Source organism: Macaca mulatta, chromosome 17 (genome assembly GCF_049350105.2).
Source record: "Macaca mulatta isolate MMU2019108-1 chromosome 17, T2T-MMU8v2.0, whole genome shotgun sequence".
NCBI classification, from domain to species: Eukaryota; Metazoa; Chordata; class Mammalia; order Primates; family Cercopithecidae; genus Macaca; species Macaca mulatta.
The window spans coordinates 39,612,890-39,637,825 of record NC_133422.1 but is presented as its reverse complement, the minus strand read 5'-3'; the positions used below and the strand labels follow the sequence as shown (position 1 = coordinate 39,637,825).

Sequence of the window (24,936 nt, the reverse complement as noted above, 5' to 3'; positions counted from 1 at the left end):
GTTTTCTACTAAATGTATAGTTGCAGGCTTCACGTAACTTGCGAGTTGGGTAAAAGAGTTTGTAGCATAGATATCTGTTCCCATAAATAAGTATAAATAGTAGAAATTAGTCTATTGTAATTGTATGATACTTTGGCTGTGCCATGAATCAATTGACTTTGGGCTGCTTGTGAATTAACCAACATGGTCTCATTTGAAAATATCTTAAGCCGTGAGCATTGAGATGGTAGGGATAGCTACTGGGGCATAGAAGAGAGATGGAGGAGGCTGAGAGGACAGGGCAAGTATCTGGGTGGATTTGTGAAAGCAGATAAAATTCCGTAGGAATTAAACTTGGAACCTGCCCTAGGCCACCCTCTTAATACCTGGACCCCAGGCCTATATCCTTTGTAGAACAGAACAGTTGTCCTACAGATTGTGGAAAGCCTTTCAGTAATACCTGTTTCTCATTGCTCTTAGCAACACACAGGTAGTGGTGGCAGAGCAAGACATGTGGCTTTTAGGAGAAGTGTCCATCTCCAGGATGTAGGTCAGTCCATTCAAAGGGAGCCTGTAAATTGGTGGTCCAAGTTGATGAAGGAATTGGTTTTAATTAGGAGAGTCCTCTAAAAGTTCTTACAGACTTCAGTTTAAATCATCTAATCGTTTCCATCGAATAGATTGGTAATTATTGATTGATTATGTCATTGTAGTACTTTCAGTTTTGGTTTTGAGATTTTTCTTTTTCCTTTACTTTTTTTTTTTTGAGATAGAGTCTGGCTCTGTCGCCTAGGCTGGAGTGCAGTGGAGCGATCTCGGCTCACTGCAAGCTCCGCCTACCGGGTTCACGCCATTCTCCTGCCTCAGCCTCTCTAGTAGCCTCCCGAGTAGCTGGAACTACAGGCGCCCCCTACCACGCCCGGCTAATTTTTTTTTTTTTTTTGTATTTTAGTAGAGACGGTTTCAGCGTGTTAGCCAGGATGGTCTTCATCTCGTGACTTCGTGATCCGCCGGCCTTGGCCTCCCAAAGTGCTGGGATTACAGGTGTGAGCCACCGCGCCCGGCAGGTTTTGAGATTTTTCATCTTGTCCTTTAATTTCTGTATATTTACCAGTTAACTTTTCTGAGTGAGCCAAGCACTGTTCTAGGTATGTTATAATTATCAACTCCTTTAATTCTTAGAAGAATCTTATGAGGTAGGTAGTGTTATTAACCTGGTTTGCCATAGGAGTAAACCAAGGTATACAGAGATTAAGCTGCCTAAAATCACACAGCTGCCAGTTCATGAGGCTGAGATTTGAACCTAGGCATGCTGGCTTCAGACTATACATTCCTTTTTTTTTTTTGAGATGGAGTCTCGCCCAGACAGGAGTGCAGTGGCACAATCTTGGCTCATTGCAACCTCCACCTCCTGGGTTCAAGCGATTCTCCTGCCTCAGCCTTCTAGTAACTAGGATTACAGGCATGCGTCACCATGCCTGGCTAATTTTGTATTTTTAGTAGAGAAGGGGCTTCACCATGTTGGCCAGGCTAGTTTTGAACTCCCGACCTCAAGTGATCCACCTGCTTCGGCCTCCCAAAGTGGCTGGGATTACGGGCGTGAGCCACTGCCCCTGGCTTCATCACTGTCCTGAATTCTCTCCAGTAGCTGTTGGGAACTTTACCGCTTCTTTTCTCATCCAGGAACCATTAGCAATAATTAGTGATGCCTTTAATGAATATATAATATGAGTATAGAATTGATTTTCTGATTATAGGCAGGCTGCGAGGTGAGAAGATTTACAAGGTTGGAGAATTTTTGTTGATTGTACAGGTAGTAGGAATTTGAGTAGAGATGAAATCCCAGTAAGCTTGATGAGATTAGTGCATGTTTGCCAATTACTTTGGGTTATTTGGAAGCAGGTGTAGTAGGCTGAACAATGATCTTCCAAAAGATAGACACTCCTTAATCCCTGGAACCCGTGAATGTTACCTTATACGGCAAAACATGACTTTACAGGTTTTTTTTTTTTTTTTTTTTTTTTTTTAAAAAAAAAAAGGGGCCAGGCAGGAGCAACAATTAAACCCAATGTATGACTGTGCTGTGGTGTAACTTCTGACAGCAGGATGTCTGAAAGAGATACCGCTCTTTCTCTTCCAGCCCCTGAGAGACAGGGTATCTCATAGCCTCCAGCCTCCTGCCAGAAGGATGAGGAACCATCCTTCAGTGCTTGCCTGCCTGAGTTTGGGCTGCCACTCTTTGGAACTCCCTGCTCAGCTTCCCAGCCAGCCCAGATTGTGGAATGTGGCTGCTTCTACCCCGTTGGCTGGGGCAACCACAGGTGATTCAAGCAACCTCCACCTGGGCCTGTTGAACTCCACCAGGAGGCAGCCCCAAAGTTCCACACATCTGGACATCTGGGGCCTTGGACAGTGATAGGGTCAGCACATGGAGATTGAATCTATGTCTGAGGTGGATACACATTAACTTAGCTCACAAGCTTAATAAATAAACTGTAACCCAACTCATTAATGTATACCAGCCAGTGTGTGGCAGCCAAATCCTTCAAGGCATGCAGGCCCCAGAACAAAGGGGATTAACAAAGAGCAGATGAAAACAATTCTAGCCAGTAAGCTAAAGGAGAAATCTGGGGAATTCTGAGAAAGATGTCTTTGCTCTGTAAAAAGGGACTAACAAAAATTTTGCATCCAGTATTGGCTGAGTGGCTCTCATTGGACCACAGCCTCTCACATGACAAAATTATAAAAAGCAACTATTAAAACACTGGAGAGTGATCAAAAGACATGGCTATTGGAGTCAATACTTGGAAGAACGGACTAGCACTGGATAAGTTTGTCATTTTTTGCAGCTTTTTGCATAGGGGAAGCCCCTAATCAGGTTCATGATGGGTGGTTAAAACTAGAATATAAGCCCACAGTTGTACTGGCATAAGAAACCAGAGGGCAGAGTTCTGGTGACCATATAGCTGATAAAATAGGAGGAAGTCCTAGAAAGGAGAAGGAGCCACAAATGGGTAGCCCCAGATTCTGTGTTTAGACTCCTCAAATTTCTGAACCCCATATGTATGGGACAGACTCCAAGCAGCACAGGTAGGGCTAACATATCTGAACTAAGATTTCAGGTCCCATCCAGCAGATGGGACAGTATGTGCAGTTTGAGAGTTAAGCCAAGTTAACTGCCTGCTAAAACAAACACAAAAAGCAATACTTCTCAGAAGAATAGAAGGAATTCAGAGTCCCGACACCATACATTCACAATGTTCAGGATGCAGTGCAAAGGTACTTGACATTAGGAAAAAACAGGAAAATGTGACCCACACAAACAAGAAAAAGGAATCAGTGGAGACCAACCTCAAGATAACTCAGTTGTAAACATTAATAGACAAGGATTTTAAAGCAGTGGTATAACCATATTTAAGAATATAAATGAAATATGCTCACAATGAATGAAAAGATAGGAAACCTCAGCAGAGAAACAGAAACTTTAAAAAGACCACAGTGGAAATTCTAGCATTGAAAAATACAACATCTAAAAGAAAAAGGCTAACAAGAAGCAATAGCCCATTTTTTTGCCTTTGCCCATAGTCAGGATGTGATGCTTATTTTGCCATAGTCTTCTTCTGGTCATGAGGATAGTCAGCTGAGGACAAGGCCCATGTGCTGTGCTACATATGGAAGAGCAAGAATATAGGAAGGGACTGGGTACGGTGGCACATGCCTGTAATCCCAGCACTTTGGGAGGCCAAGGCAGGTGGATCACTTGAGGCCAGGAATTCGATGCCAGCCTGGCCAACATAGTGAAACCCCATCTCTACTAAAAATACCAAAATTAGTCAGGCGTGGTGGTGGGCACCTGTAATCCCACCTACTCGGGAGGCTGAGGCAGGAGAATTGCTTGAATCTGGGAGGCAAAGGTTGCAGTAAGACAAGATTGCGCCACTGCCCTCCAGCCTGGGTGACAGAGTGAGACTCCTCTGTCTCAAAACAAAACAAAACAACACAAAAAATATATATATATATATGAAGGATTTGGGTCTCTGAGCCACTATAGATTAGATTAACCTAGGAACTTACCTGCCAGCAGACATCTTGTACTGGTAGAAAAAGCAAATGCACTTATTCAAGCAACTTCTGTTTGGAGCTTATGATACTAATATGAGAAAGAAAGCATTGTTAGGGCTCAGAAAGTTATACCCCAAAATATGCCACTCTGGACTTCAAATTGAGAAAACCTGGGGAGCCGGAAATGCAAGAAAGGGTCTTCTCTGAAGTTCCCCTATCTACCTAAAGGTTGTATCCTCCAGAAGATACTCAACTGTTGTGAATCCCTTTCTCAGACATCTCAACTCAAATAGTTGCATCCTGAAGGAAGACTAGAGTTGACACCACACCAAGCCCAGACAAACTTTGTCTCAGACTGTTGTCTCTTCTTTGGGCCCATTCATCCCCCCTAAAGATTATTTACTCATCCTGTAAATTGCCTTACATCCCCCACTTCCTTCTTCCCTATGAAGAAAGTATTTAAGCTTTAGCCATCTGGCCCTTCTTTGAGTTTCATACTTTGTTTGACTCCACACTTGCCACACTGGCACATAATACCTCTGTATGCCTTTTCTCCAGTTTTCTTTTTTAAAGGACTTTACACAGATGATTAAGGATTTTAAAATGAGGAGATTATTCTGGATTATCACAGTGGCCCCTAAATGCAAACACATGTATTGTTATTTGACCACAGAAGAGGAGAAGGTGTTGTGATTGCAGGGGCAGAGATTGGTAATGCAGCCATCTGAAGCTGGAAGAGTCAAGGAATGCTACTCCCCTAGAACTTCTAGAAGGAGAGCAGCCCACCTTCATTTTGGTGCAGTAAAACTGATTTGGGACTTCTGGCCTCTAGAACTGAGAGAATGAATTTCTGTTGTTTTAAGCTGCCAATTTGTGGTAATGTGTTAACACCTGCCATAGGAAATGAAGCTACGTATAGTTACAAGGAGGACCATCAGATTCATTTAAATCTCTCCTTTCACTTTATTTCAGAGGGTTTGTAATTTGGGAGGGCAGAAGACAACCAAATTACAAAAGAAAAATAACTGTAACTGGAATAACAACCAAAACCTCCATTCATGTTTTGTCTACTCTATGATATTTATGGTTTCTGTAAAGCTGGGAAAAGATAGAGGTGATTTCTGAATGCTCTTTTTGGTTTTTTGAACTTGTTCCTTCATTGAATTCTCAGCTTAAGTGATGCTCTCAGTTGTCCTAGGGTTAAACTGTCAAGAATTTAGATACTGTTTTTAGTTGAAAGCTTTAGGCACCTAAATTTTATTCATGTCAGAATTCTACCTAACATACACCAGACATTGTAACCTTCAGAAGGAGGTAAAATCATTTTATTCAGGCTGCTCCTCTAAGAAATTGCTCTCAATTATACCAGCCTTTCTTTCCTTTCTATCCTTCTTAACAAAACAGAAAAACCCAGTTTTTTGTTTTTTTTTTTTTTAAATAAATGATTTATCAAAAGAAGCCATATATGTTAAGTAGCTTTTTGGGGGATATATTTAGTTGCTGAAAGTAGATAACATATGGTGTTTAATACTCCTGGACCACTCTGGGTCTTTTCTTTGAGGGTAAAAAGGGGTAGAGGTAGGGATAGGGATGATTGTCTCAGATTTAGAGCAAGGCTTAATTGCTTTTTTCAAAGACTCATGTCTTTAATTATGAAGCAAGCAAACTGACATACATTTATTACATGGTGAAATCTTGCATCTCATCTAGTCTATCTTGTAGCAATTGCTTCTGAACAGATGTTACCTGAAACACCTTTGTGCAGTTGGTGGAATGCTAAAATTTGTCATGCTTTTATTATTGTTGTCTTGAATTAACTCTACTTTATGACATAACTTTATTGCTGTGTCCTAGAATCTTTATATATTTATTGCCTTATAAATTGGATTTAAAATTGGCTTTTTATATAGAATGTAAATTAACATGTGTATAACTTGTTTATGCTTGCAGAATAATACAGGAAAAAACTGCTACGTATTACACTAATGTCATTGTCTTTAACTCAGCACATAGTATCCTCTAAACTAGGAATCAAATGAATGCTAAAGAATATGCTTATCCTTACACTCTTGCTTGTTTATCTCAGAAACTAATTTGACTTTTAGATCTATAAAATATAGATTAAGCATAACCTTTTACTTCATGGGATATTAAGGATCAAAGCATGGGCTTTCTTTGAACAGGATCTACAAAGGTAACTTTTCTCTCAGTAGCAGCAGGATGGCATTGAAATACCTTACCATTGGGAGTAATTTTTCTCAAATAGCAAATTGAATAGTCTATTAACTTAGGGGAAAATTTAGGAGTTTAAATAAGCTTTGGTCCTGAAACATTCATGTTACTAGTTACTTAGTGAAAAGTATTTGGAAATGCTTACCATAGATTTTATTCTTCAAAAGACCCACTGCTATCTTTTCTTACAGTTTTTTTGTAGAAGAAGCATTATGAGTAACATTTATGAGCAGTGACTTGAACCACTCTCAGGGGTTGAATCCCAGCAATATCACTTATTAGCTGTGTGAACTGAGCAATTACTTAACCTTTCTCTGTGCCTCCCCTTTCTCATGTGTAACATGGGGTTGTCATGAAGATTAAAAGTTATGTTTTGGGCCTGGAATAGTACCTGGCTCATTGTAACCTCTATGTAAATATTTACCATTTACAGGATTGTTGTTTTTGTTATCATTAGTAGTAACAGTAATCATAGTACAATTTTTGCCTATACCTTAGGGCATTAGGAATACATTGGATATTTGAATAGCTTTCTAATGCTGGAAAACTTAATTGAACCAGTCTTTTTCCTCTTGGTGTGGTGGAGGCAGAGGCATTCTGTTCTTAGTTCTTATCCTGGCGTACCAGGTAACATTTGGATTGATGCAGGGTTCTGATCTGATGGCTGAATGGTCAGAGCAAGTTTCTGAAGCTTTCTTAGGGGCCTGTTCTTTATTTCTAAAATGGGGGTAATATGATGATGAAACTTGGGGTACAAATGTAACTTACAAAAAAACCTATAAAGGAAACAACTTCAAACTTAGGAAAAAAAATTCTTGTGATACTCCAATATGGACTTGAATGATAATAAAAATAATGTTACTAATATATGTACACATAAAAAACTAAGTATAACTCTTTATGCCTATCACTTTTTACAGCTATAAAACTAAAACAGATTTACATCTATAATCCAAAACAAAACTATAAAACCCATAAAATTCAAATTAACGGCAACATTAATTTAATGCGATTGATGATGTTTTGCTGAAATTAAGTCATCATTATTGGATTTAATAGTGGAAAAATATGTGTATATTTTGCTGTTTTTCTTTCTATCAATTTGATTCTTGGGTGGAAATGGAATCCCAGATGCTGAGGAAGATATGTGTAGACTGAGGAGTTCACAGATAGCCTTACACTGTTAGTAGGGGCCTGTCATCAGACACCATTATCTTTTTCATAGTTCTTGGCTTGAGGCTGTAGATGAAGTTGTGAACTGTTATACACCTGTTTTTAAAAAGAAAATAGCCATATATAAACATTTTTTAGTAAATGTTATGAAACTGTTGAAGCAGCAGAAAAAAATCAAAACTCTTATACTACCCGCTTCTATATTCATTTTTCTCTTGAAATCTAATTTTCCATACCTGTGGGTGCATAGTTCCCAGAATAGGGTGATTTTGGAATTATAAATAGGCTTTTGGAACTGAATTCTTCCTAAGTGGAAGAGCTTGTGAAAATCTGTTGTGTCATGATGTTGCTTGGCCCTCATTGGGTACCATATTGGTAGTAAATACAAAAGTATTTACAAAAGTAAAACCAAAAGTTCCTGACAGAACATGGTTATAGAGTGGGTCACTCACAATGTCCAGAATATGCTTACTTTAGTTCTAATGTTTAAGATGATCTTGAAAAAACGTAAGGCTTAAGTAGAATTTATGGAAGGCATCTGTAGACCAGTTTGGGGTACCCAGAGATGACTTGAGTCAAGAAATTAGATGTGTACCTGAACCAGGCAAATGTTTTTCACCTTAGTCCTTTGTTTAGTGATGAGATAAAAGTGATTAGTAAGTATTTATCAGTAGTGAAGGATGTATACAATGTGTTTCAAAACAGTTTGCTTCTAATAGTTTTTTTGGGTAAACAAGAAACTTGCAATCTTTAAAAAATATATTTTATATATGTGTCATACAAAAGAGGTGTAAAACATTGTATACTCACCAATAAGCTTAAAAAAATGAAATATCATAAATTCCATTGAAATGTTCATTTTCTCCCTTCCTATCTTTATCTCCTTTTAATCTTTACTCTTCATTTCCTGGGTTTATAGGGCTTTTTTTTTTTTTAATTCAATTTTGATTTTTTTAAATTCAATTTTGATTTTTTAGGGTTCCAGTTTATATATATATATCTACACACACACACACACATAAATGCACATATATACATATACACATACATACACATATATGTGTGTATATATATGTTGCTAATATATGTACAGATATAAAACTAAGTATAACTCTTTATGCCTATCACTTTTTACAGCTATAAAACTAAAACAGATTTACATCTACAATCCAAATATATACCTAGATAGCTAGATAGCTAGGTAGGTATATGTATCTTTCCCTAAAAGTAAATCTGTGAATGGAATTAATACTCCGTAGCTTTCTGATCTCTCCATCTTTGAGGATCATGGCAGATCTTAAATATTGGAAAGGAAGGGGGAGACTATCATTTAATGTATCAAATGTGAGTTCATTCTGCGTGCTGAGGGATTTGGGATATAACCAAGCAGCTGTGGTCTTAAGTATGCACCCTCTTGAGTTGAAGATGACTGAATACCTGTTCAGAGTACTGTAGTTCTCTCAAAGGAGTTATGGTGTAGAATTTCTTGAAGCCCTTAGTAAAAGCCCTTAGTGGATTAATTGTGATATCCATAATGCTGCATTTATTTGGTTAATTTTATTATGAAGTATCTTCCCAAGATATGGAGAATTTATCCCGTAATTGCTGCATTTTTTCTGAGGTTGGCTGTTTATTTGGGTGTCATAAAATGAAACTTTGTAACATTCAGTTTTTAAATAAAAGATTTGCAAATTGGTGACATTAGTTATGGACTTTACTATAGAATTAAACTGTTTTTGTTTATTAAAACGTTTGATTGAATTCATTGCATAATGACAATTACAATTCTTTTTTAATGAAAAAATTGACAGCCTGGGAAATGAACATGAAAAATAGAGTGCATATAATCTGCATTGAGAAATTCAATGTGACGATTTCACTTCTTTATAAAAGGTGACGGTCTCCAATTAAAACCATGTTCTAACTCCACTTGGTCTCTTTTGAGGGTATAATTTTGCTCTTATTGTTATGTTATATTGAACCTGCTTGTAGTTACTTTATGCATGTGTTTGTAAGCTTTTGGAAGTCACTTTCTCTGTGGTGCCTGGTATAGACTTGTGCTTACAGTAGGAATCTGAATGTTTGGCTAATTGAAAATCGAAACAAAGTACTCTTGTAATTTTATATTTCCTGGTTCATTAACCCATTCATGATGAATTTGTTTAAATGTTATTAATATGCCCTAATTATTCATTTCTTTTTATAAAAGATCCTAGTGGTGGTGGGCAAGGGTATGTAAAGACTACCAGAAACATATGTGGGTTATTGAAGAACTTGGGCCTGGCATTGTGGCTCTGAAGTCCCACCCTTAAACTGTGATAAAAAGACTTGAGAGAGACTCAGACATGGCTATATATCCTTGGGCAAATTATCAATCTTTGTGCCTCTGTTTTCCCTTCTGTAAAATGGAAGTAATTAGTCTCTATGCTTATAGATTGTTGTGAAGATTAGTTGAGTTAACACATGTTAACTCAACATGTTAGCTTAGGCACAGCACAATTAATATGTGGCAGCTATTATTAATAGGGAAGATCTCATCACTGTAGTGTTAAATTCTCAGTTGTTGACAACATTTTAACCTCTTCTTCTTGTTTCCTACTTCCTTTCTCCTCATAGCATTTTTTTTTTTTTCCTGGGGGACACTGGCATTGTGTCCAGGGACTCAGCCATTCATTTCGGTGGGACACACACCGAAGGTTTGTTTGGTGCCTGGATATATTCCCTTCCTTTCTGTTTCATGTAGACCTACAGTCTCTTGACATTGCCTCTCTTTCTCTGTCTGCCTCCTGCTGTCAACATTTGCTCCACACTAAACCCACACTCCACAAAAGTAACCATGGAGCTCCCTTTGAACTGGGATGCCTTCAAACTCCTCGCTTCCTCACACCTCACATAAGGTAGAATATCAATAAATAATAGAACCTTTGGCCTCCTTGTTCAGTTGCCTCAGATCTCCAAACCTGGAGCAACCTGGCAGGCTTCTGTGGCTGAACTGGGTTCCTGCATCCTGGTGGAAACCACGCCCAGCTTTGTGAACTGATGCCCTTAGACATTGGGTATCTATGTGTCCTCAGTGCTGCTAGATAACAATCATCATCACAATAACTGCATTTGTTCAGCTTGTACAATGGGCTGGGCAGTGTTTCAATCTCTTATCCCTCACACAGTGCTTTGAAATGGGCACTCTCCCTACTGTTACTTTGCACATGATGGGGTTGACACAGAGAGAGGTTAACTGGGAATGGGGTATGATGGGTCCTGGCTTTTAACTCGCTCTTTGGTCATCTCCTTTTCCATTTCTCACAGCATTTATGCTAAACCTTTATCACTGTCTTTACCTTATCTATGGGCCTGATTCTTTTTTGTCCCAAATAGTTTTTTTCAATTGAAAAAGTGGCCGGGCATGGTGGTTCATGTCTATAATCCCAGCACTTTGTGAGGCTGAAGTATGTGGATTGCTTGAGTCCAGGAGTTCAAGACCACCCTGGGCAACATGGTGAAACCCCGTCTGTACAAAAAAAATACAAAAAAATTAGCCTGGCATGGTGGTGCATTTCTGTAGTCCCAGCTGCTTGGGAGTCTGAGGTGGGAGGATTGCTTGAACCCGGAAAGCTGTGGTTGCAGTGAGCCATGATTGTGTCACTGCACTCCAGTCTGGGAAACAGAGCGGGATCCTGTCTTAAAAAATAAATAAACTGAAAAACAACGTCTGTACTTCTTAAAAAGTCCAACAATGTAGGAGTACAAAGGGAAATTCCCTAAGCCTCCCTTCCATCCTAGACCACCAATTAAGGTACCCCCCACCACCCGCCATGATAACATTTATTATTTTTTCTTTTTTAATGTGAAAGAAAGTACCAGAGAAGTAAAGAAACAAAAGATGGCTACTCCATAGGGAGAGCAGCTCCAAGGGCTGCTGGTTAGCTTATTATTTTCTTTTATATCCTTTTTTTTTTGAGACAGTGTCTCACTCTGTTACCCAGGCTGGCATGCAGTGGTACAATCATGGCTCACTGCAGCCTCCACCTCTTGGACTCAAGCCATCCTCCCACCTCAGCTTCTGGAGTAGCTGGGACCACAGGCACGCTGCACTGCTTAGCTAATTTATTTATTTTTTGTAGAGACAGGGTGTCATCATGTTGTGGCTTGTCTTGAACTCTTGGGTTAAAGTAGTTCTTCTACCTCAACCTCTCGAAGTACTGGGATTGCTGATGTGAGCCACTGCACCTGGCTCTTTTGTATCATTCCAATGGTATTCTGTGTATGTGTCAAGCACCCACTTTTTTCCCACATGGGAACATACCACAGCATTCACTTAAGGTCTTACAAATGATTACTTCTGTCTCTTAGCATGCCCCTTGATACCTGTTTCAGAGAAAGTTTTCCTAGAGCTTGCTGTAATTGTCTATATCTGCAACCATTCTTCATTGTTTCTCTTCCAATATCCACACAAGGAATATATTTTCCTGTTCAAGGTTGATCTCTTTACTGCTGTTTTTGACCCATCCACATTCTGTCAGGAAAGTTTTGCTCTTTACACGCTCCATCCTGTAATGATGCTGAAATGTTTACCATTGTGAAAAAAAAAAGCAGAAGGAAAACCAAACAACCCCTTTCTTCAACTTTCCCTTGACCCTTTGTCTCTCTGAATACCATGCTCTGCTTCCTTCCTTTTTAGCCACTTTTTGTGAATCACTTGTTTTCATTTATTCAGTAAAGTTTTGAATGCCAGTTATACTGAGCATAGCACACAGGTAGATGCAATTTGGTCCTTGATTTCAAGAGGTTTATATTCAGTCTGGTATGGGGAAAGAGAGGTGTGAATCAATACATACGCTTCAGTGTTACTGGGGTGTTCATGTAGCATAATCTGTAAGAACTCAGGCTGTGGAGTTCTTAAAGCTGTGGGCTTTTTTTTTGAGTCAGGATCTTGCTCTGTTGTCCAGGCAGATCAACTGCCAAACCCAGTGCTGATTTTTGTTTTAAGCCTCACCCTATATGACTTCTTCATTGTATTTGTACTAACCTTGCCCTCCTTGAAACCATGGTCTAACATGTTCTTCTCTTCTGATCTTTGGTTACTCCTTTCCCACCCTTTAAAATGAGTGTTTCCAAGTAATCTCTTTTTCTCTTTTGACTTTATGCATGCTTCTAGTGTGAACTCATCCTTTTTTTTTTTTTTTTTTTTCTTTTACTACCACTTAGATTAGTGCTTTCTGAGATGATGGAAATGTTGTGTCCTGCCATGTTCAATTTGATAGTCACTAGCTATATGTGGCTTTTGAGCACTTAAATGTGGCTACTGCTACCAAAGAGCTGAATTTTTAATTTGTGTAATTTGAATTAAGTTGTGTTTAAATAGCTACATGTGGCCAATGGCTGGCATATTGGACAGCTCAGATTTAGAAGCTGATGACTTCCTAAACTCCATCTTTATTTTAGGATGCTCTTTTGAGCTTCTGTCCAAAATATTCAACCTTATTTTACATGGATGGCTTAGAGGTACCTCAAACTCACCGTATCTCAACCCGAATTTATCTGCTTTCTTATAAACTTCTTTCTTTTGTTTTCTTTTAGTCAGTGCCATCATTTTATCCTTGAATTTATTTTCAACTTCTTGATCTTTAACTTCCATATGCATTGGTTATTCAGTAACCTTGATTGTGCTTCCTGGATACTTATAGCACTTGCCTCTTCTCTTCTACTGTCCCTGACCTCATTTATCTTACCTTCTATCTCTCTGCTGGGTTATTGCAATAGCTTCCTAACTGATTTCCTTGGCTCTGGTTCTTGGGTCTACCCTGTTTCATCCACCATGTTGCTGCTATAATAGTTTTCTTTGGAACCCAAGTGTGATTATGGAACCTGCTTAAAACCCTTCAGTTTTTCTCCTACATCATCCACAACTTAAAGGCCAAGTAGCATGATCTTGTTCTTTAATGACTTTGTCGTTGCCCACATTTCTAGGTTGGATCCCCCAGTTTCCACCTGAAATTCCAGTTCCTCATCCACACAATTTACTTGTAGGTCCCTGCATGATTGCAATGTATTTCTACAAGCTAGACCTCCTGTCTGGAAAGCTTTTGCTCTCTGCTGGTTTGGTCCATTCCAGTGTCCTCTGTACATGCTTGAAGCAAATCTGGACCCTGAGGTGTTCCCTGGTATCTGTAAGCAGCTCTTCTGGAATGCTTAGATCAGTATCGGTTATAGCACTAATCTCACTGTCCTGTACCTTACTGATTGAAGTTTCTGTTAGCCTTACTTATCTGATAGATGTGCTGGAGAGGGGAAGGGGAGGCCTAAGAGAAAATTTTCCCTATTTGAGTCTCTAGTTCCAAACATGTACTAAGTAGACTGATGAACAAATTTACCTTTTTTTTTTGGTCCCAATCTCCTATACTTAAGAACCTTGGCTGCTCAGTCTTCCAAAAATGGCTATATTTTCCAAATTACCTTTTCTCTGTAAACAGAAATTTGCACATGTTGAAGACACATGCTGAGAATTTTCCTATGGTATTCTTGGCCGCATTTTTTTTTTTTTCTCTAGTTCTCTTTCAACTGACAGACATTGGCCTACATTCAAGTTTAAAGGGACTACCTATGGCCTTGGAGGCTTCACCTGTGAGTCAGTGTTTCTTATAAACTACCTTCCAGTAACGTGATTTAACTTTTCGAGATATCATGGACATTTTATTCTGGCAAAGATGATGCACCTTTATAGCCTATGGAGCTACCCTCAATAAGTTTATGAGTGAAACAATATCAGTGATGACAGAAACAGGCATGTGAGAATTATCTTCACATCCTTGCGAGATCTGCAGTCCTTAGTAATTTTCACTAGATTATTAGGATCATTGGGTGCCTTCCCTTACCTGTGGCTGTCAGCTGCTGACTTCCTGCAACCCTTGTTGCCTTTTTTAATTAGTGTGTTTGAATGGTGCGATAATCAACCTAAAACTATTGTACTTTTTAAAGTCCTATACAAATATGCTTGAATCATTGCTGAAGTCTCCTTTGGCATTGTTGGAAGATTTCCAAGGACAGTTAGACTGCAGTTGCTTGAGCCTGTGGCTGGACTACAGAAACTGGTGTGTTCATAACCAAAGTGCAATATAGAATGTAATGTGTTAGGATTTCACTGTATTGCATATGGCACAGTGCAAATTAGGTACAGTATTGGGCCGCTCTGTGTCAAATCCCATTCTAGAATTTATCTCTCCAAATTCCCCACATTGCTTTGGATGACAAGTGCAAAGGAAAAGCATTAAGGAGATGAATCTGTGTTTTTCAGTATGTTTAGCTCTGGCAGGCAGTTACTAATGTTATATTATTTTTTGAATCACCAAAAAGGGAAAATAAGTGACCCAGCTTATTTCTTTTTCCTCTAGAACTTATTGGATGGTAAACGTCTTCAGGGCAGGTACCATATTTTATAGATCTTTATGACCCAGCCCTCACCTGGTGGCCTGGTAACTTAGATGTGCAGTAACTATATCCTGTTCGGTTAATATTTCTGAAAGAAATGTAAAATGTAACCTACATCTTATGCATAGTACTGGAACTGCGTGTAAAATCTGGAATTGTGCTCTTCATTTTTCAGATGCTAATTTTATAAATATGTAATCATCTTTTTGATTCCTTTTAAGAGATAAAACAATTTATAGGGTATAATAAAAAGTAGTATTAAATTATGCAGGAAAACTTAATGGTAATTCAGTTATTTAGAAAAAGTTCCACCATTATCAATGATTTAAGAAATTAAATTTTCTTTAGCTGTCGTATTATAATTCCTGAGAAGCATTTTTTAGCGACATGTTGGAACGTGGATAGTTTTGGCTTATGCTTCAGTCTGAATTGGGAGGGTATGGTTTATAAGGTTTGTAATATATACCACGGCTTTAAAAATCTATAAATGAGAAATAAAAAAGCTTTTCATTTCTATTATATATTTGAGAGCAACTTAAAAAAAAAAGAGAGGAAACACCCTAGCAAATCATGTGTTCTTATTAGTGTTAGTCGATTGACAGAATTGCAACCCCCCTCTATGCCCATTTATCTCTGAGGTTTTAAGATATGGTTTTGTAGTCAGTGTTGTTGTTATCATTTAGTAATCATCCAATTGGAATTATGCTCTTTTTTCTTGTTGAGATTTCATTTTTGAATTCTTTGCTTCATAAATAATTCAGAAACTGCTTCAGCAGCTGGCTGTCCCATCATAGTTCTGGGGACTGAGGGAAAGGAAGGAGAATGAGGCTGGATTTTTGACTCATTCCCAGCCTAGGCACTCACCAACCCTTATAAGTCACTTCTGTGCTATTCAATTTCCTGTTCGCTAAGATGGGGATAATAGTAAATGTTTAGGGTTGCTGGGTATACTAGTAATTGCGAAGTGCCCAGTAAGTTGTAGTAGTAGTGATAAAGTGGGCTATATCATATGGGTACTTAGGGACCCATTTAGCAATTTTGGGTTCTGTCTCAAAGGCTCAGTTAAAGGTCTAAAGGAACAGATCCTTATACAATATCTACTTTAATTCTGAAAAGAGGAATTGTAAAGATACGTAAGACTAGCACCTGGAATCAAGCTGGCCCTCATGAAGGACTGGAACCAGGAACTAAAAGCTGACAGCTTTTCTCATTCTCTCTCCCTTTCTCAGGCCATCCAGCGTCTCTGCTTCTCACTAGGCATGGCTCCATTGTTGGTTCTCTGCATTGTGTGGCTTCCACTGCTTTGATCTTCACACAGCCAAGCCTAGAACCTCATAATTCCAGATAGACATATATGTCCTTGGTGCATGCAAGAGTAGAGCCTGATTTTCATCTCTGAATTCCAATTCCAGAATTCTGGGAAAATGGAGATTTGATTGGCTCTGCTTGGGTTTATATTCTGTCTTGTGTTTAGCTGTGGCCAGGGCTGGCTTACAAGGAACAGTGAAGACTGGTGAGCCTACCTCAATGGCACAGGCATTCTCAGAGAAGAGATGGTGTGCAGGAGGCAGATACACTCATATGCGTCTACCTTGTTTACATGTGGGGATCTTTGGAGATTCCTTGATGACAGTCTTGATACCGAAAGACTGAGTCTAAAATAGTTTGCCTAGTTTTAGTCGTTTGTATCCTGGTTGCACATTAGAGTTACCTGGGGGATCTTTAAAATTATCCGTGGCAGGCAGCCTTTCACGTGTTGTCATATTTCTTTGGGGCTCAAATATGGGGGTTGAGAAATCTACGCAATGGCAGTTTCCTAATGCCATCCCCAGAGCCAGCATGTCGCCAGGGCCTCAGGAGACTCACAGTCAGCTGGATGAATGAGATGTGAGGTAGACAGATCGAGTAGGTACTGCAGATAAAAATTTAGAGTAAGGGTGGATCAACCTTCATTATTATAGAGAAATGATCTCATTTCCATCCTCCCACAGCTCCATCTTTGGGTATTGATTCATTTGGCCTGGGATATTACATAGGCATCTGTATTGGGAAAAGAACACAAACTTTCAGGTGATTCTCATATGTAGTCAGGTTGATAACCACTGCCTAAAATGTTCCCTGCACCATGGTAGGGCTGGGGATTCAAAGTTGAGGGGAACATAGTACCTGCCACATGCAAACAGAAGAGGAGGTATAAACACAAACTGCAAGACAGACCATGGTCAGGGACCCCACGGAATTGTAAACAAAAGGGCCTTGGGAGGATGGAAATGAGATCATTTCTCCATAATAATGAAAGTTGATCCACCCTTACTCTAAATTTTTATCTGCGATCTGTTTACCTCACATCTCATTCATCCAGCTGACTGTGAGTCTCCTGAGGCCCTGGCAACATGCTGGCTCTGTGGATGGCATTAGGAAACCGCCACTGCGTAGATTTCTCAACCCCCATATTTGAGCCCCAAAGAAATATGACAACACGTGAAAGGCCCCAGAGGGCAGTCCAACATAACTGACAGCCAGCAAAACAGAGCTGCTGGTAAAGTGACCGTGACAAAAATCAAGCCGACAGGAGAGGCAGTTCACATTTAAAATGGATTCAGATGGATTACAGACTTGTTACAGGGCCCTAGAGGAGAAGACTGTTGGGAGTATCCTTGGGGAGAATGATTAAGAGCTGAACCCAGGTGATGCCTATATGGATCTTACTGTGAAGGGAGCGGCATAACATAGGTCAAAGTTTCTGAACCTCAGGTGTAGTATTTTGTGTACTATGGCCTTTTCTATTAAGTCTCCTACCAACCCTATGGGGAAGATGCTTGCTTGCCTCATGGCACAGTTAAGAAATTCAGGCTCAGAGGGTTTAAGTGCCCAAGATCACACAGATGATTGGTATCAGAGCTGGATTCTAATCCAGGTGAGTTTTATCCCAGAGCCCAGTCTGTTCACCTCTGCTCAGTACTGCTCTATTGTGCCACAGCGCAAGGCAGGACGTAAAATTCCCACCAGAGGCATGCTTGATGTGGGTAAACTTAGAGAACCTTCCTGAATCAGGCAGCATTTGAAAGGTGAGCCAGGTATTGAGAGGGAGAGGACTGCAGTAGTGTCTTGGTCAAGGCCCGGAAATAAACAGAAACCAAGGTAGGCTGGTTTAAGGTGGGGATTATTTAGGAAAGTATTAAAAGAGAAAGTCTGGCCAGATGAGATGGCTCACACCTGTAATCCCAGCATTTTGGAAGGCTGAGGCAGAAGGATCACTTGAAGCTAAGAGTTCAAGACCAGTCTGGGCAACATAGTGGGACCACCGTCTGTACCAAAAAAAAAAAAAAGAAAAAATGTGGAGCATGGTGGTGTGCTCCTGTAATCCTAGCTACTTAGGAGACTGATTGCTTGAGCTCACTAGTTCGAGACTGCAGTGAACTGTGATCACTCCATTGCATTCCAGCTTGGGCGACACAGCAAGACCCTGTCTCTTTAAAAAAAAAAAAGAAAGGAAAAGGGCATATTGGAGATGCTGAGGTAAATCAGAGATTATTAACTGCAGGAAGGAAGAGTCCCTGATCGTAGGTGCTGTAGGAGGGGCAACCATGGCTGGTGCTGGGCTGTCTGCAAGGGTTCCTGTTGCGTGGACTCACACACGTATGGACCACATTACCATCTGAGTTTAGACCTCTTGGGGGGACTCCTTCGGGTTGGTGCTCAAACTTCCGAATTGTCCTCAGATTTATGTTTAAATGGTTGTAAATACTGTTTTTCTTACCCTCTTTTCTCTAGATATGCTTAACTGGTCCCTCTACCCCCTGGACTAATTCCATATTAAAAAAAATAGTTGATAGAATTAACTGAGTTTTTCCAAAAATTGCCTGTATTGGCTTTACAGTGCTTTGAGAGTATTTCTAATACCTTCTGGTAAATGACTCGTGGAAGCATAACCAAGCCACTTAAAGGGCCCTCAAGTAAATAATGATTATTTGAGTACAGACCTTCCTCTCTGCCTTCAGTAACTTGTATAATATGCTGATCTGATTATTATTTACTGTGTAAGTTGATTACTTACATTTGTATACTTAAAAAATATTTGTGATTATTCAGTTAGAAAAGTAAAAGCCCATGTCTTTGAAATGGTCTGGGACTGATCTGCCTCCTTCCCTCTCACTGACTTCATTTTGTGCTGTTGGAGCCAGCAAGCTCTCTTGTTTCTTGAACATCAGGCATACTCCTCCTGACAGCCTTGTTATGGCTGTTCTTTCTGTTGGAAACACTCCCCTGCCCATCCACACCTTAGCCCACTGGCAACTTTGCTCAAACACCACTTTGTCAATGAGGCCTATGCCTGCCTCAGTTCCCCATGTTTAAAATTGCAACCTGCAAACCCTCTTGGCTTACGCTACTTTTTATTTTTATCAGAGCATTCATCACCTTCTAACATCTTAAATAAGTAATTTGCTTATTGTCTGTTTCCCCAATAAAGATAAGTTCCTTTAGGGCAAAAATTTTTGTTTTATTTATTGATCTCTCCCTTGTCAAGAATATAGCAATATTTAATTAACAGTTGTTGCATGAATGATTGTTTTAGGAATCTCTCATTCTGTTAGAAGAGCAAATTCTACATTCCAAGTTTTACCTGAATTATGGCTAAAATTTTGTTTGCCTTTAGTTTTAGATCGTTGCTATAATGCTTGCCTCTTAATTAGCATGTATTTAAGCATATGTGATTAGCAGGTGGAGACTCCGCCTTTTCTTCCAATCACCATTGAATACCTTGTTATGATGCATTTTGGTTATTGGTTTATCTTGTTTTTTTAGTTATAAGCTCATACGGGGAGAGACTGGGTCTTCATATTTAATGTGTCTCACACATGTTGTTGGCCTAATTATATTGTCTAGTAGAAAAAAACTAGAATTATGAGACTATGTCTTGCTTAAAATCTTAATCTTTTATTTTATTTCTTATATTTCAGCATCTTGACCTTATTTACATTAAGGAATTATCTAGTAAGTGGTATTTACCCTAACTTTCTCAAGGTGGCATGATATCATTTACATTTACAATAAAGAAAAATGATAGATTTCTTTTAACTCTGCCATTAATAAGTGTCATAAAGTAGAAAAATAAAGCAAAGTCAATATATTATTGTTGCCACAGAAATTGAATTTGTGTCAAAAGGATTTGTGCTTGTGATGTAGTGATTCGTATATTTTTCTTGGAATTAAGTCTGTAGCAGGTGACAACATCAATAATTCACAGAACCAAGGAGCTTTTTGAGATTGGTTAATTTATATATGTGAATTAGAAAACAAATGAATAATGAGCTTAATATATTCTGACATACTTGAAAATATGCATTAAAAACTAGCCTATTAAAAAGTCTGTGCACATAATATTTATTAGATGTTTTTTAGATTTTCATTTTTTCTTTTTCTAATACATACCTTTTTATTTGAAAAGGAACAATCTATATTTTCTGCTCAATCTGAAAAGTATTATCCATAGTAACTTAAAAAAAACTTTCTGTATTGAAAATAAATATGCTTATTGTAGATAGTTGGGAAAATACATGAAGATATGAAAAAACCCCCACAAATCCCATAATCCAGATGTATAAAATTACCTGTGATTCCTGTTTTATATTTTCCATATATATGTATATTAATGATGTTGGAATTATGTTACATATGCCATTTTAAATGCACTTTTTTTCAGGTACCATTATATTGTAAACATTTTTCCATGTCATTACAGTCCATATTGGTAGGACTGTGATTTATTTAATCTTTCCTATGTTTGGGGAAATGTCAGGCTGATTACAGTTCTAGCTATTTAAAGTAATGCTGTAATGATACATATTTGTATATAAACTTTTGATTCCATTTCTTAATTCCCAAGTATAGATTCTAGAAGTAGAATTATTAGGTTAAAGTGTGAACATGGAATTTGTTTTACCAAATTGTTTCCTAAAATGATTTAACCAAATTTCCTTTCTTTATGGTGATGCTGAAATATAAACAAAATCTTTCTCAAATATATGTGAAAGAATAGGTGATGCTCTGTTAGTCTCAGGAACATCCAATCTAAATTTGTGTTGTGGACAAGATGTCTAGGACGCTAAGCCACTCTCAGAAGTAATTTAGTAGTTGGGATAAGCTTCAATGTGATTCTGGGAGTTCTGCGATCAGTCTAATTCTCGGTATAGCCAATACTGTAAATGCTTTTCAGCCTTCTCCAGACAGTGAAAAAGGTCTTGGATTCCCATAACCTAGAACTGAACCTACTTGTAAAGTGGTTCAGAGGTTCGATTTGCTTTTCCCTGGACATGTTGCAAAAGAGTTTTTGATCTGGTAGTAGAGGTGAAAAGAACTGGAATAGATGAAAAGACATCTTAAAACAAGTACAAAAGCTGTGTTACTAAATTAGCCATTATCTTTTTCCTTTTACCCCCACATGGAATGAGTTCATTCAAGGGAAAAGAATATTGGAGTTATGTTAGAATGAAAAATGACTTGTTAGGTACCTAGCCTCTGTAGGGTGCAATCTAGTTCAGAGTTCCAAGCCACAATATGATAACTGTTTTTTTCTAGAGAGACAGTTCTTTCCTAGCAGGTACGTTGCCTCCTTAAACCTTGTGTTCTCAGAGAAATGAATCTTTTCACTTCTATGGACACTTGAATCATGCCTCCTCCTGAAAGCTGATCTCTCTTGTTGGCCCTCCTTTCACGATGGAGAATTTGAGGGGCAGGGAGTTCTGGATACTTGAGTGCACGACAGTAGAGAAGCCTTGGATAATGAGTAATACATGGTATGTTTGTCTTTCTGAGATTGGCAGAATTGCAGTTTTGAATAAATGAGCAGATTAAAAGAGGCTGGAGAGCGTTTCCTAATTCTCACCAGTTCCTAACATCTCCCCTTTCACTTTTTTCCACCTTGGACTGAAAAAACATGTGAACTTAAAAGTTTTTCTTTGTAGTATCAAAGAGCCAGCTCTACTCTTGTCCTCAGTGCTATGAAAGCTTCAGTGTTATTTTTGGACCTTTCTTAGATGTTAAATCTGGAGCCCTTGAAGAATAATATTTTCACATCTATGTGTGTTGTGTAGTTGCCAGGGAGATGATCCATAGATAGACTCTGTAGGTGTGTTCAGTGTCATGGCTGGTAGGAATATTACTTTAAATTTTCATAGTCTTTATAATTGGTGTTGACGTTAAGATAAACACAGGTGTGTGGACTAGAAATGTTATTAGATTGAAGTACATATTCATAAATTATTGATGGAAAGGAATAATCTGGACTTCAAAACAAAAATGGGAGCAACATCTCAATCTATGATCAGCCATAGATTATGATTAAGAGAAGACTGATCTTTCCTTTTTTCCCTTAAGATATCCTCCCCTCCCCTCCCCTCCCCTCCCTCCCTCCCTCCCTCCCTTCCTTCCTGTTAGTAACCTGTGATTTATTCATTTTATCAAGCAAATGGTGTCATGTCATAGTCTGATATAATGAACAATTTTTAACACTTAGGTACTAAGTTTATGTTTGGGACTGAATGATTTGTACCTTAGACTAAGCATTTAAATAAATGATGCAATTGGTAATTAATCCTACATACCAGAGATTGTTGAATTATCTTAAAACAGTACTAATCGATACTTTTCACTTCATGGCAGTAAGGCCTGTCTCAACTCTATCAGCTCCCTGTCTTCACTTCTTTGAAATCCTCTTGTACTTCTTATCTGTACTCTTCATGTGGCTTGTTTCAGGTATGTCCAGTTTTTAAAGTGAGCTACATGATGAGAAATTCATATGTGTGCAGGCTGAGGGAATGTTTAATGGCTGATAGTGGTGGAGTATGGACTAGAGTTTCTCATGTGGTCCTGGGCATGCTGCCACTTCATTACAGGCATGACTCCTTAAACATGTGGGTTCCCAGGTCCCACCTTAGACTTACTGAATAAGAATATTGGTAGACTGAGGCCCTGTAATCTAGCTTTTCAAAGAAAGCCTTGGTGTGATTCTTGTGCATGCCAAATGAACAAAAACCTGGAAAAACCAGCTGGTCCAGAGGATTTAGCTTATGAAAATTGTGTCTGAGTCTGTAATCTTACAAGTTTTCCTCTTGTTGGTAATCCCTCATAACCCACTTAAATGATGTAAATTTTTGGCCAAGCGTGGTGGCTCACTCCTGTAATCCCAGCACTTTGGGAGGCTGAGGTTGGAGGATCGCCTGAGGTCAGGATTTCGAGACTAGCCTGGCCAACATGGTGAAACCCTGTTTCCACTAAAAATACAAAAATTAGCCGGACATGGCAGCGCACGCCTGTGGTCCCAGCTACTCGAGAGGCTGAGGCAGGAGCATCACTTGAACCTGAGATCAAGTGCACCACTGCACTCCAGCCTGGGCGACCGAGTGAGACTGTGTCTTAAAAAAAAAAAGTCAATTTTAATGGAATTAAACTGTGTCAGCCAAAGATTATTTAAAAATACTACCACATATTTGGTTCTTATAATAATAAATTGATGCAAGCCTACTGGCTTGAATCTGATGGTGGCTGTCATGTTCCTAATGATATCATTGGACAGATCCTTTGCTCCATTGGCCTGTAGTTCAGATGTGCTAACCAATGAAAGAAAACATAAAATTTGCGAAAAGTCTTGGGCTACAGCTTGGAATCTTTTTCACTGTGTGGACCTCCTGGGTTTGTCTATTGCTTTGTGTACTACAATTTATCTGTCTTTGTTACTTGTAAACTAAGTTAGTGGGGAAACTATTTCATATGCCTCTTGATATTCACAGCATTTAGCACAGTTCTCTGAAAGCTCTAAATCCATTTTTTGACAGCATGCACTATCTTCAATAAAAGTTTTGATGCATTGCTTAAATGGGAATATAGAGACCGATGTTCTGTGTTTCTACTTTTTTTCCCCCCGACTCCTATGTTCTTTTGAAGAAAAATCTATAAAGGCTTTTTTTCCTCTTTCAATTCCAGAGTGACCCTCTTGACCATTCATCCTAGGAACTGTCATTAACAGAAAACATTGTTACCCATCTGTATGTGGTTCTCCTTACTTTTTAGGGAGAAAATAGAAATAGTAAGTTGAGAAACATAGGACCATAGGAAGAAAGATGAGTTTTTAGCTTAGGAAAAGAGTCCTCATGTTCTTTAATATCACACCTTAACCAATAACCACTAGTCCTCTGGATAGAACTGTTTATAATTTAATATCATGAGTTTTATTTGATTTCAGTGCCATAAAACATTAATAACACCTATAGAGTCATAGGCCGGGTAGGTAATATACATAGAGGTCACAAAGTTACATTTATATATGAAAGTCTTAATAATGTCTAAAACTGTATGCTTCTAACTTTTTTTTTTTTTTTGGTAAATATAACCCTAAAAAGTTGCTATCAGGTTATTATTAGTTTTAAAGGTGTTCCTAGTTGCTTCCATTTAATAGTCAATTTTATGTTTCTATTTCCTTTTTGGAGTAGATGTCCACAATGGCTACTCATGAACTGGATTGATGTTTGCAGTTCCTATTTTCCTGAACTAGAAGATAGTAAAGAGCATTGCTGGTGGCTATAAAACAGAAATACTTCATTTTAAACAATACCTCAAGTTACACCATAAAATCAATATTTTTGTGTTACAAAGTTTTTTCTTATTTTAATTAAGGATATTACCCTTAATATTAAGTTTTGTGTTTACAAAAGTAAGGCTTAAAAGCCTCAGAGTTATCTGAGGATTTAGTCAGTCATTCTCTTCCTTTCTCCCTCTTCTTGGCAATTTCTACTTCATGGAGAGTCCCTATTTTATGTGTATAATACAAACAGGCAGGGCCTTGAGATCATGTAAACTTTCTAATGATAAACTTGCATTTAGTATTAATATTCCAACATCCTACAAAAGAGTACCACTTGATATAGTGTTTACATTTTTTCACTAAGTATTGAGTGTTTATTTTTTCTTTAATTCACGTTTAACGTTTAAACTATGATGAGACATTCCAGTTTTTAAGGGAAATTATTAGTGCTTAGATTTATTTAGATTTTTTAATGCTAGCCTATC

The 24,936-nt window shown here is 38.5% G+C and overlaps 1 protein-coding gene and 1 long non-coding RNA gene across 2 annotated transcripts in view; one reads left to right on the top strand and one right to left on the bottom strand.

Moving 5' to 3' along the window:
* The window catches only part of DIAPH3 (diaphanous related formin 3), a 491,959-nt gene that overhangs the window by 2,954 nt on the left and 464,069 nt on the right, over positions 1–24,936 (top strand). The window lies entirely within an intron of this gene.
* LOC144336152 (uncharacterized) lies at positions 7,433–16,183 on the bottom strand. Its single transcript, XR_013407669.1, has 3 exons — positions 16,018–16,183; positions 13,818–13,906; positions 7,433–7,542 (listed from the first exon to the last, which is right to left on the bottom strand). It is a non-coding gene; the product is annotated as an uncharacterized LOC144336152 (long non-coding RNA).